The sequence below is a fragment of the Marmota flaviventris genome, chromosome 5 (assembly GCF_047511675.1).
Source record: "Marmota flaviventris isolate mMarFla1 chromosome 5, mMarFla1.hap1, whole genome shotgun sequence".
NCBI lineage: Eukaryota > Metazoa > Chordata > Mammalia > Rodentia > Sciuridae > Marmota > Marmota flaviventris.
This window is the reverse complement of record NC_092502.1, coordinates 3,029,350-3,041,181: the sequence shown is the minus strand read 5'-3', so window position 1 is coordinate 3,041,181 and position 11,832 is coordinate 3,029,350. Positions and strand designations below refer to the sequence as shown.

Sequence of the window (11,832 nt, the reverse complement as noted above, 5' to 3'; positions counted from 1 at the left end):
GATTTTCTCTTAAAGTAGAACTGTGGGTCGGGGCTGGAGCTGGAGCACAGTGGGAAAGCCCTGGCCTGGCATCTGTAAGGCTCTACCATGTGTGGTTCAATCCTCAGCACCACATAAAAATAGATAAAGATACTTTGTGTTCATCTGCAACTAAATAGATACTAAAAAAAAAAAAAAAAAAAAAATTTTAAAAAGTAGGATGGTGGATTATTCCTGAATGAGCTGTGGGCACTACGGGGCAGATCTGCTGGATTAAGCAAGTTATAGATCCAAATAAGTCATAAAACTTTAGAGGAAATTTCGAAGTATTCATGCAACATGAATTTTGTAAAAGGAATTTTCTTAGTAGCCATGTTGACTCTAAGTTAGAGGAAATTATATCTAGATTTTTCTAAAAATTTGAGCATTAATATTTTATATAAATCAGAATGTAATTCACTATACTAAAAATCACATAAGTTTTCTAGACCTAGTGTTAGGGGGAAAAAGGATGGAAGATGTTTTTTAATTTGTATTTTTTTAAATTTCTGAAAGTTTTTTTTTGTTTGTTTGTTTTTAAATATTCAACCATGTCCTGGACAGTAGTTTTACAGTTTAGAGTAATATTTTCCTTCAATATAATCTGATTTTTCTTAATGTGTCTGTATTGTTCAGGGTAACTGGACAACTTTATTCGTTTTTGTTGTTGCTGTTGTCTTGCTTTTTGTTTTTGTACCAGGGATTGAACTCTGGGGCACTTGGCCACTGAGCCACTTTCCTGGCCCTATTTTGTATTTTATGTAGAGATAGGTCTCACTGAGTTGCTTAGTGCCTTGCTATTGCTGAAGCTGGCTTTGAACTCATGAAACTCCCGCCTCAGCCTCCCAAGCCACTGGTATTACAGGTGTTGCCATCACGTCTGGCCAACTTTGCTTCAATTTTTTCTAAGAGTCACATATGCCCTGTTCAATGCAATGATTTTCTTATATAACTCATAAACTTGGGCACAAATTCTTCTAGTATCTAATCAAGTTTAAATTACTTAATGTGATTCAGCTTTCAGGTTATCAGCGGGCTTCTTGTAAAGAAAATCGCCCATATTGCAGGAAGTGTTTCTGTACCTTTTGTAATTGTCCTAGGAAAACAAAGCTTTTATTTTCTTTCAAAATAATATCTTGTTTGCTTTATTATTTTAATTTCTATTATTTAGCAATATGAGTCTTGAAATAGTTAAATTTAGGGTTTTATTTTCTTTTGCATTTATTTTCTTTTAAAGTTTTTCAGTTGTTACTGCCTTTGAATGAATATGATTTCTCAATGGTTAGTGTTTTAACTACATTTTAAAACTGTTTCAACATCTTTGGCAGGACTTCCCCAGAATCCAAGTTCTAAATTAAGATTTTTTTTTTAACTTAAATTTGGGATATTGCTGAGACCCCTAGATCTTCTCAAATGTTTATTTTATAAAAAAGGGAAATATTAAACTAATCAGGCTAATTTGATGTGTTGAATTGTATATGAACATTTTCAAATTATATAGTAATCATAAATCCTTTAAAAGTCATATTGATATGGATATGGTGTCAATGTGAGTATGTTGGAGAGTACCTGAAGTTTCTAAATGACTGTTGGTCCTGGCCTGATGTTATTATTTGGAAATGATGCATACAAAGGAAATAATTGAATTGTATCTTAATTATGAAATTTCATCCAATTTTTAACTATATATGTTCTAAGTCATTGTTATAAATAAAGTTGTTATTTTGCTTTGCCTCTATATATAAACTTTGAAATCAGATTCATGGAAATGATTGACAAGTATGCTTTCATACAGGTTTCTGATCATCTTAAGACCCATGGCCTGAAAAAATATTTTCATTACTTTAATAAAGAAACTGAGTAACTAAAATTTTTAGATTAGCAAACAGAACAAGAATTAATTATATGACACCAAATTAACTGATCATTGTATCTATATGAGTTTTATGTGAAACATTATTTTTTATGTAAATGTGTTTGTTTTCAAGATTTAGGAAAACATTTTCTCAGGCTGTCTGGAGTCTGCAGCAATTTGCTGAGTGCTGTGATCTGGGTGTGGAGTAGGTGTGTCTCTAAAGGTCCGAGTTTGGCCTCTTGGTCCCAGTGTGGTGACATGGGAGGTGGTGAAACCTTTAGAGGGTCCCAGTGTTGTGATATGGGAGGTGGTGATACCTTTACTAGTTAGAGGTGCTTAGACGTTTGGTGCTGTGCCCTTGCAGGGATTAGGCCTTACGTGAGGGACCCTGATTCATGCTCATGAGGGGATTGGTACAGGAGCTAGAGCCTGGCTCCCCACCGGCTCATCTGGCTTTCTGGTTGGTGAGGTGACCTGTTTCCCACAAGAGCTCCCAACATTGCCATTTACCAGGGTGCAATGCAGCCCACATGGCTGGGCCAGAGCAAGCAGCATGCTCTCAAACTCTCTCAACTATGAACTAATGAACTTCTCTGACATATGGAGAGTGAATAGAGAACATGGTGCCAAGGAGGAGGCTCCTTAATCAGACTACCTGAGGGCGGGAGGCAGCTTTGGAGTTAGGGACCAGGCAGAGGTTACAAGAGTCTGGAGATGCAGGTAGAAAAACCCTGGTGTGTTCCAAGCAGATGGTTATAGGTGGCCCTGGGGAGGGCTCAGAAGATGAGCAGACCAGGTCCAAGACCTTAGAGTTTGGAGGAGGGGAGGAGAGCAGATTGTGATGGGAGTGAGGGCTCTGCTGGAAACTGAGCCAAAGACCCCCTGGTTTCACCATGGCAGAGAATCTGCCTGCATTGTGCCCATGGCCTGAGGCACTAAGTCATCAAAGGAGAGGTCAGAGCAGGAAAGCATTCTGGCCACAGCCTGGGTACCATTTGTTGTGTTTACTGTGAAATGCAGGAACAAAGGAGAGCAGAGCAGAGTCTGAGCTGAGCTCTCACTCCACATGTGGTCCCACCATCACCAGCCACTGTGATGTTCTGCCACCAAGAACCCTGACCAGAACTCAGCAATGCCAGTGCCTTGCCTCTGGACCTGAGAAATGGACCTGAACAAACCTTTTTTTCCTGTAAAGTAACCTTGCATGCGGCATTTTATTATCGCATCCAGCACAGCAGCTATGATTGTGAACCAAAGTGGAAATGTTTACTTTTCCACCATGCTTGATACTCCAAAATTCAAAAACTAAAAACAAATTCAAAGTATTCTTACTTTTTTGGCAATGTGGTTACTTACAAGAGAATTTCCTCTTTATAACAGGGTAAAATTGAAAACAATTATTTTAAAGAAATTTTCAGTGGGATGTCATTTAAATTATTTATAGATACAGAGGACAAGACTAAAATCTGTCTTGGTATACAGCTTTTTAGGCTGAATTTTATTTTTCTTTTCATGATGCTGGGGATCAAACCCAGGACCTTTTTGTGAGGCAAGCACTCTATCAACTAAGCTATATCCCTAGCCAGTCTGAAAATATTTTTTTCAAGACCAATCTGATATGTAAGTATTCTCCAAGCTTCTATGCAAATAATCTGGTAAAACTTGATAAAACTGATTTTGCAAACAAATTGGTTTTTTCTCTGAATATTTTGTGTATACTGGCTTGATGGTATAGAGAAAATTATTTTCAAAGAAAAACTATAACACCCATTGTGGTTAGTGACACTACTCATTGTTTTCAAATTTATAATACATGTGTATAGATTTGCCTAGATGTGAAATTTTTCTCATCCCCTCTAATGTCTCACTTTGTCCCCTGGGTTCTTTCTGTTCATATAGGTTGCCTTGAATCAGAACAACTGCACTAAATGAACTGTTATCCTCCTTTTGTTTTTATTCTATATTTTTTCCTTAAAAACTTTGTACCTATTTTCTACCAAACTTCTGCAGAAGTTCAGCTGCTAACAGCATAATGCTAGCCAGGTTCCTTCAGTTTCTCACCAGTGTCCATCAGAGAGACAAGATTGAATGCAACCTTGGTCTCCAGGAAAGCAGCCTGAGCCACTCCTTCCAGGTCCCTTGCTGTGCCGGTGTGGCTTGGATCTAGACACTGAGTCCTAGTTGACAGTCACTTGTCTCTGAAATAGGACCAGACCAACCACTGGGCAGGTCCATCCTGGCACTGGGAGACAACCAGAACCAGAGACAACACGGCTGAATGACAAGGATCTTACAGAAAGATCTTCATCAAAGGCGGAGGTAGGAATGCTGTCTGCTTAAGATGGAGTCACTTGTCTCAACCCCTGCAAAAATAAATAAAGTCAGGAGGCTATGAAATAAGGAATCCCATGCACTTATGTCTGATAATAACTGTCAAGGAGAGACTGTCAGGACCACAACCTTGCACAAACCTTGCTGCAAACACCTGCATTTATATATCATCACCGTATCTGGAAATGATAAGAGATCAAAAATAAAAGGCATTTGGGCTTTTTTCTTGCATCTCAGCATCATCTCTTCATTTTGAAAACGTCTCTTGATTTGAAAGTTGTTATTCTCTTTCCTTTACCTCATATAATCATGTCTTTTTCAAAGCTCAGAGCCCCAGGGACCACCATAGGGATGATATTCGAGAGGGTTAAATCTCATTAATCACTATGAGAAAGGAAGCAGTATTAACTCCTTAAATCAGTGAGAAACTGAGTGTTAACAAAGTGACCATTGTCTCTCAGATAGGATGTGGGATAGGAATTTTTTAAAATATTTTTTTAAATGTTGATGGACCTTTATTTTATTCATTTATTTATATGTGGTGCTGAGGATTGAAACTGAGGGCCTCACACATGCTAGACAACTGCTCTCTACCACTGAGCTCTCTACCACTGAACCACAACTCCAGCCCCAGGATATGAATCTTGAGCCCGAAATTCCAAAGTCTTAAACTAATTCCTACGTCTACTGTCCTTAGTAATAACAGGATAAGCAAACAACAGCAACAGCAGAGGCTGTGGCTCTAGTCAAAAGAATTTGTGTGTAGAGCAGTTTGTATAGATCGATTACTGAAAGGGAAAAACTCCCAATAACCATTTCTCACAAGAAGGAAAACACCACCAACCTCCTAGGTTTCCTTCTTATATCCCCTTCCAAGTTACTTTTCTGTCCTCCCCAAAAGTATACATTTTCTAACTTTTGAGTGAACATTGCTTCTTTTTTAACATTCGAATGAAATAATACAAAATATTCTTTCGTTTGTTTATTATGTCTATTTTATATATATTTTGAATGTGATTGCTGTATTATATTCCATTTAAAGATATATAATGCATTTTGTTTATTTTATGATATTCATTCTTTGTTGTTTCCTGTTTGGAGAAGTGCCAAGTATTGTTGGTGTGAGATGTCCTTGGCATGGTGAACCTGTTGAGGCATTTCTGCTGCTCACGTAGCTGAGTGGAACCACTGGTGCACGGTATGGGGGTCCTTCTCTGGCACATACTGCCTAGGATCTGTGAAGAGGGTTGTAGCAGCATGAGCACAGCAGTGCATGAGGGTTCCCCTTGCCCTGTGTCCTCACAGCATTTATATTGTCAGTGGATTTCACATTAGCCATTGCGTAATGGCATTACATGCTAGTTGGAATTTGGATTCTACTCAAGAGTAACAATGTAGAACATGTTTCCATCATTCTTGGCCATTGTTTCTTTTAATGAAGCACCTAGTCTAATTTTTGCCCATTTTGTTTATGTTTTTCTTACTGTTTTTTTTTTTTTAATTTCTTATTTAGAGAGCAGGGGTGCATGTTCCATACACTCTTCAGGTCTGATTTGGAATCGATATCCTGATATCGATATCCTTGATATCCTGGGCCCTGCTCCTCCATCCTCACTTGGGCCCATGTTCTTCTCCACTTTTCCATGGGAGAACACTCGTTTAGAGAAGGGAACTATAAATATGGGATAGAGAAGGAGAAGCAAGATTTAAATCACTAGAGAATAAGACAAAAGAGGTCAAAGGCAACCCTTCTAAGGGCTAGTTCATCCATCCTCCTAACAACATTCCCAGAGGGTACTGACAGGAGCAGGAGGGTCCACGAGTTCCCCGGGTTCTTCTTGTGCCCTAGCAAAAGAGAGACAGAACTGGGTTTCTAGTGTCTACTTCCATGGAAACCTGAAACTAAGATGAGCATATACACCCTGATATAGACAGGGCTGCAGGAGATGAAGCTGTAGGTGCCTCCTGTACAAACTGGAGTGGGTTGTTACATGGGTATCATGTGACCATAAGTGAGGACCACTTTTCTCCATTGAGAACCCACTGTGCTCTGATTCCCTAAAAAGAGTGAGGCTCTGGTGAGACAGATTGCCAGAGCTCTTCCAGGCTCCATAACTGTGAAATAAATGTCTGCTATTTGTAAATCATGTAGGCTACAGCACTTGGTTTCAGCAGCCAGAGTAAACTGAGACCAAAGTGATACCTCAGCATTTGTGCCATTGAGAAGTGAGTCACTGACCACTTGGTGTCATGAGCCACTGGGGAGGCTGCCTACCATACAGCCTACAAAGACACATGGGTCAGATTCAAACTATAGGGAGATGCATTGGAAATTTTATTGCTAGAGTATGACAATATCTGTATTTCATCTAATTTCAACCTACATCTCACTGATGCAGAAAGGAAAATAAAACCCAGAAGGGAAGTGATCTGTCCAAGATCACACAGTTGGAACCAGGGTGGTTAATTTATTCCCTACTTCCTTCCACTGTCTTGAAGTTCTTTATCTCTAACATTGTGAGTTGTCTAGTGTAACACCAAACCATGAGATTTAAATTTCATCTAATGGACACTTGAATTCCCTAGGAAGTCATTCACACTGTGGTCCCCTTCATACACGCTTGAGAAATTCACACAGACCAAGCCTCATTAGTGGCTCACAGGGAGGGCCACCCAGTTACAGCTCTGGGTGGCTCTCAGCATGGTTGCTGTGGAGCATACACTGGGCACTCACAGGTCTGTTTTCTGTCTACGCTGGGGATGGCTTCAAGAACTCAAGTGTTATGAGGCTCTTCATGATGACTTTGAATACTGGTAAGTGCTGTTGATACACAGCTAACAAAACACTTTGAAAATACTAATTGTTTTTTCGTCCTCTGTTCCACACATCAGATTTTATTTTGAATTTTTTTTTCACCTTGTCCTTCACATACACAAATAGGAAATGTTGAGCCTTACTCGTTTGAATCCTGATCCTCATCCTCTTGTGGCTCATGGCGTTGTCACTAACTCTGTGTGCCTCTTGATCCTCTCCAGTGTGAAGCAAGTCTTCCATGAACCTGTAAAAGATCTGCATGGTGTGACCTTCCAGCCAGGCACAAGGAGACTTTGGTAGACTGGCTGGAACCATCAATTATGGTTTGGATGTGAGGTGTCCCCCAAAAGCTCACATGTAAGAAAATGCAAGAAGGTTTGGAGGAGGAATTAACTTAGTGAGTTAATCCCTGATGGGATTAATTAGTGACTGGAGGTAGGTGGGGTGTGGCTGGAGAAAGTGGTTCAATGGAGACATGGCTATGGGGGATATATTTTATATCTGAAGAGTGGAGTCTCTCTTTACTTTCTGATCATCTTGTAAGCTGCTTCCCTCTGCCACACTCTTCCACCATGATGTACTTCCTCACCTCGGGCCCCAAGGAATGGAGCTGGTCTTCTATGGACTAAGACCTCTGAAATCATGAGCCCTCAAATAAATTTTCTTCCTATACAACTGTTTTGGTTTGTTCCTTTGGGCCCCGCAGTGAAAAAGCTGACTAAAACACCAAGATAGGACCATCTTCAATTCCTTCCTTTGCTCACACAGGGCTTCATCACCGTCCCGTGTTCACCAGACCAGCACTTCAGTGGATGAAGTGATAGTAGTGACTGCCACCTTGTTACAGTGTAGATGTTAGGTGTGTCCTCCCAATGCTCATGTGTGACAGTACAAGAAAGTTTAGAGGTGAAATGAGTGGGTTTCTGAGAGCCTTCACCCAATCAGCAAATTAATCCCTGATAGGGATTAATGGGTGGTAACTGTAGGCTGGTAAACTGTGGCTGGAGGAGTTGGGTCATGGGAGACATGGTTTTGAGTATGTATTTGTTGAGCTGAGGCTTAGTTTCTCTTTGCTTTGTGATCATGCCTTGACCTGATTTTCTCCATGACATTCTTCCACCATGATGTTCTGCCTTACTTTGAGCACTAAGGAATGTAACCAGCCGTCTATGGATTGAGACTTCTAAAACAACGAGCCCCCAGCTTTTTCTCCTTTAAAATTGTTACCACATCTTTTGGTCACAGCAGCAAAAAACCTGACTAAAGCTCACCTATTCTCCATATGATGGGATTGTCATTGTTGCTGTCTGACCATCAGTGTGCTCTTGTGAAATGTGTATTGGTACAGGACAAACTTCTTTTGAGTTTTTAAATGCACAAAATAGAATAAGACGTGACAAGCAGGGAGCAAAGTGCCTGGCTTTGTGGGAAGGGCTGCTGGATGTATTATGGATAGGTATACTTATATTTTCTATACTTCCTTTAAAAAGTTCTCTGCCTAATAGTCCATGAATATCAATGTTTTAAAAATACACAAAAGCCTGTTTTCTCAGGTGTAAAAAGGGGGAGGGGGATGGGGGTGGGGGGAGGTAGGCTGATTAGAACTGGTGGGAACCAGCTGTGGCTGGACTCTGACCTCCCACTGTCAGCTCCAGAGTCAACCAACCCAGACCCAAGTTAGAGGCTGCTACACCTCAGCCCTTGATGCCTTCAGGACATGGTGTGGGCTGGTCCATGGTAGGTTCCCAGTGTGCTGCAATCCCATGACTAGACAGGTCAAACTGTCTGTCTCTTGGAGAAGTGTGGGAAGGCAAAAGGTAAGAGGCGGCAGAATGGGAAGTGGAAAGAGATGGGGGGAGCGTCCACTGACTATGCCCCTCCCTGACTCAGGGGCCAGTACAGTGGGATGGAGTCTTTAAAGGATTTGTCTTTTGAGGCAGCATCAGAGTAAATGTCTCTGTTCTTATGGGACAATTATTCTCAATTATTCTGAGGAATAATTGAGAATAATATTGGGGTAGGGTATTGGAGAAAATTTTTGACAATCTCAAATCTGGGCAGCAGGTGGAGGGATGGTGTGGACATTATTCATATATGTGAGCTGGTTTTCAATTTCCTGGTGTGATCACTGAGCTTAGAGCAATGGAGAACAATATCTCAGAAGATGAGACCCACATCCAAATCCTGAATGCTACTTGCTCAAACCATGGATTCTGGTTTGTATGCTAACTTCATTCCTGTATATTCAAAGGCAAACTACTGTAAACAAAAATTGCATTTGGGGATGAGCAACAAGGAATTTGTTGAGGGACTAAATATGCTGTATGATCAGATGATTCATTTAATCCACATTTCAGTAATTTATTAACATGAAAAATGAATCATTAGGTTTGAAATGAGCTAACTACTGAAGAAATAATAATACTTTACTTAGTTTAAGAAATTTGTAAAGTAAATCTCAGAAATTTGAGGATATAATGTTCTTAAAACATGAACACATTCAACCAGAGAAGTGAGACAAACCAATGGATCAGAATAGAATTCAAAGAGACAAACCCACACAGATTGTTATTTGATCCTGTACAAGTATGCCAAATGCATTAGAAAAAGGACATCCTTTATTAAAAAACAAAAACAAAACTATGCTTAGGAAACTTGTTATTATCCATTTGTAGATCCCTGTCTCTGACTTGTACAGAGTGAATTCAAAATGGATGAAAGGCCTATCAATTAGATGATAAACTATGTAATTCCTAGGAGAAAAGAATCAACTCTTAACAGAGTTGCAAGGAACAATTTTCTCAGATTTCTAAATTTCTCTTTATTCAGAGATGGTGTCAATAGGTCAAATACCTGCTGTGGTTCATTTTTGGGTGGGTGGGGGGTGGTGCCTATTGGCTAAAGGAAGGGTCTATGTTTTATTGCTGATTCATTAGGGTGGCACTGTAGTGTGGATAGGGAATTTCCTGTGGCTTGTGTTGAGGTTAGCTGACCTATTAGGGTGGAGTGGTCAGGTGTGAGTTCCTTTTGTGTTCATTCCCTTTGTCTGAGGTCTGGGCTTTTAAATGACATAAGCTTCAATTTTACCCCAGAGAAGGCAGGTGTGGGAACAGCTGCAGAGGAGGGGATGTATCCTTGGACTTATTCTCCATATCCTTCAAGAAGTATACCTTTATTTATTTATTTATGGCACTGGGGATTGAACTCAGTGCCACTGTCATGATGGGTGAAAGGTGCGACTTATGCAGTTGAGGAGAAATAAAGAATGTCCACTGCTTCTGCCCTTTTCAATGCTTTATTCACTCAAATCACTCAATACAATTTCACTCTATAGGTTCTTAATCAAGAAAATGACAATCCTTAATGCTAGGCACTGCAATAGACATAATCAATTCAAAGCAAACAATTCTAAACACTGCAAACACACCTCATCACGGCAGACTTATTACAGACATTCCCCCTGTGTGCTAAGCTTGAGTGTCAGATCAAAAGTCTGAAGCCTTAGGCTTTAAGTCCAGAAGATGTACTCACTCAGACAACAGTGATCAGGTCAGGAACCAAGGCAAGCTTCTCCTGGGGTGGAGCTGATGGCTGCCTGAGGAGGCGGTCACAGGGAGGTGTCCTTTTCTCACCAGAGTCCAGAGACTGCTGTAGAGTTTGAGAGAGGTGAGAATAATGCAGAAGATCAGGCAGATGAGAAGAGCTGGGATGTCAGTCCAGGTCCTCATCAGGCTCTCAGACTTGTGTGCATCAGTGTCAGCTGGCTGAATGTCTGTTCATTTGCTCCATCATTTATACAAAGTTTTGGGGCTTTGACCATCTGTCAATCCCTATCAGCTGCTACAGGATTTCTCAGTGATGTCATTCCTCCTGAGGTTAAAGCATCTGGTCTGGTGGTCCCCACCCTGATATTCTTGCTTCTTGCTCATATCAGGCAGAGGGCAACATGCCAAAGAGTTCACTCTGAGTTTGTCAGGGTGGGGAGAAGTGACTTGTTTGGGTCTGAGGGCCATACTGGAGAGCTCCATAGGTGTGCTGGTGAGACTGCAGGTTTCAAACTAGAGTTTTAAAATGGAGTTGCCTAGGCTAAGGCCTAGGGCCATCCTTACAGCCACTCAGCCCCTGAGCCACATCCCCAGCCCTATTGTATTTTATTTAGAGACAGGGTTTCACTGAGTTGCTTAGGGCCTCACTTTTGCTGAGGCTGGCTTTGAACTCTCAATCCTGTCTCAGCTTCCTGAGCCGCTGGGATTCCAGGTGTGGGCCTCTGCACAGGGCAGTACCTATACCTTTAAACTTTGGAGGTCAACAGTGGATACAGCTGAAGATTTAGGGTTCCCGTTGTAAGGTCCTTGCTTAGCACCTGGATGACTATCTTAAGTGACAGCCGCCACGTTAAGAAAAAGTTTCCTTCCCACCCGAAAAAGGCTCACCACCCGCTAACACTACCCCACCCTCCACCGCCCACATTCCTTCCAGCCCGAGGGCGATCAGCACTCCCCCATTCCAGCCCCACCCTTCACCGCGCGGGAGCACCCGCCCAGCTCGAATCCTCGAGCTTGCCCCCCAGAAGTCCCCAACCCCAGCTGCGTCCTCCCAGTCCGTGGGGAGGTGGCCTTCACTTGTCAGCGCTGACTAACACGCTCCGTCGGCGTCGGCCCGGTCTCGTCTTTCATTGCTCGCTCGCCCTGCCCGGTCCCTCGCCTCCCTTTCGAGTCGGCAGGGAACAGACGCCAGCTGGCTAAATGGGAAGCTCTCAGTGGGACAGCTGCGGACTGGGCGGGCGCCGCGGAGCAGCCCAGGGCGCTCCTCA

General features: G+C 41.7%; 1 long non-coding RNA gene across 2 annotated transcripts; it reads right to left on the bottom strand.

Moving 5' to 3' along the window:
• Positions 1-5,171: 5,171 nt before the first annotated feature.
• Positions 5,172-11,499, bottom strand: LOC114080284 (uncharacterized). Of its 2 annotated transcripts, XR_003580589.2 has the most exons (4): positions 10,551-11,499; positions 7,163-7,263; positions 6,007-6,049; positions 5,172-5,439 (listed from the first exon to the last, which is right to left on the bottom strand). It is a non-coding gene; the product is annotated as an uncharacterized lncRNA (long non-coding RNA). The 2 variants fall into 2 exon arrangements; XR_003580588.2 differs by lacking the exon at positions 6,007-6,049 and having other exon boundaries at positions 10,551-11,497.
• Positions 11,500-11,832: the final 333 nt, after the last annotated feature.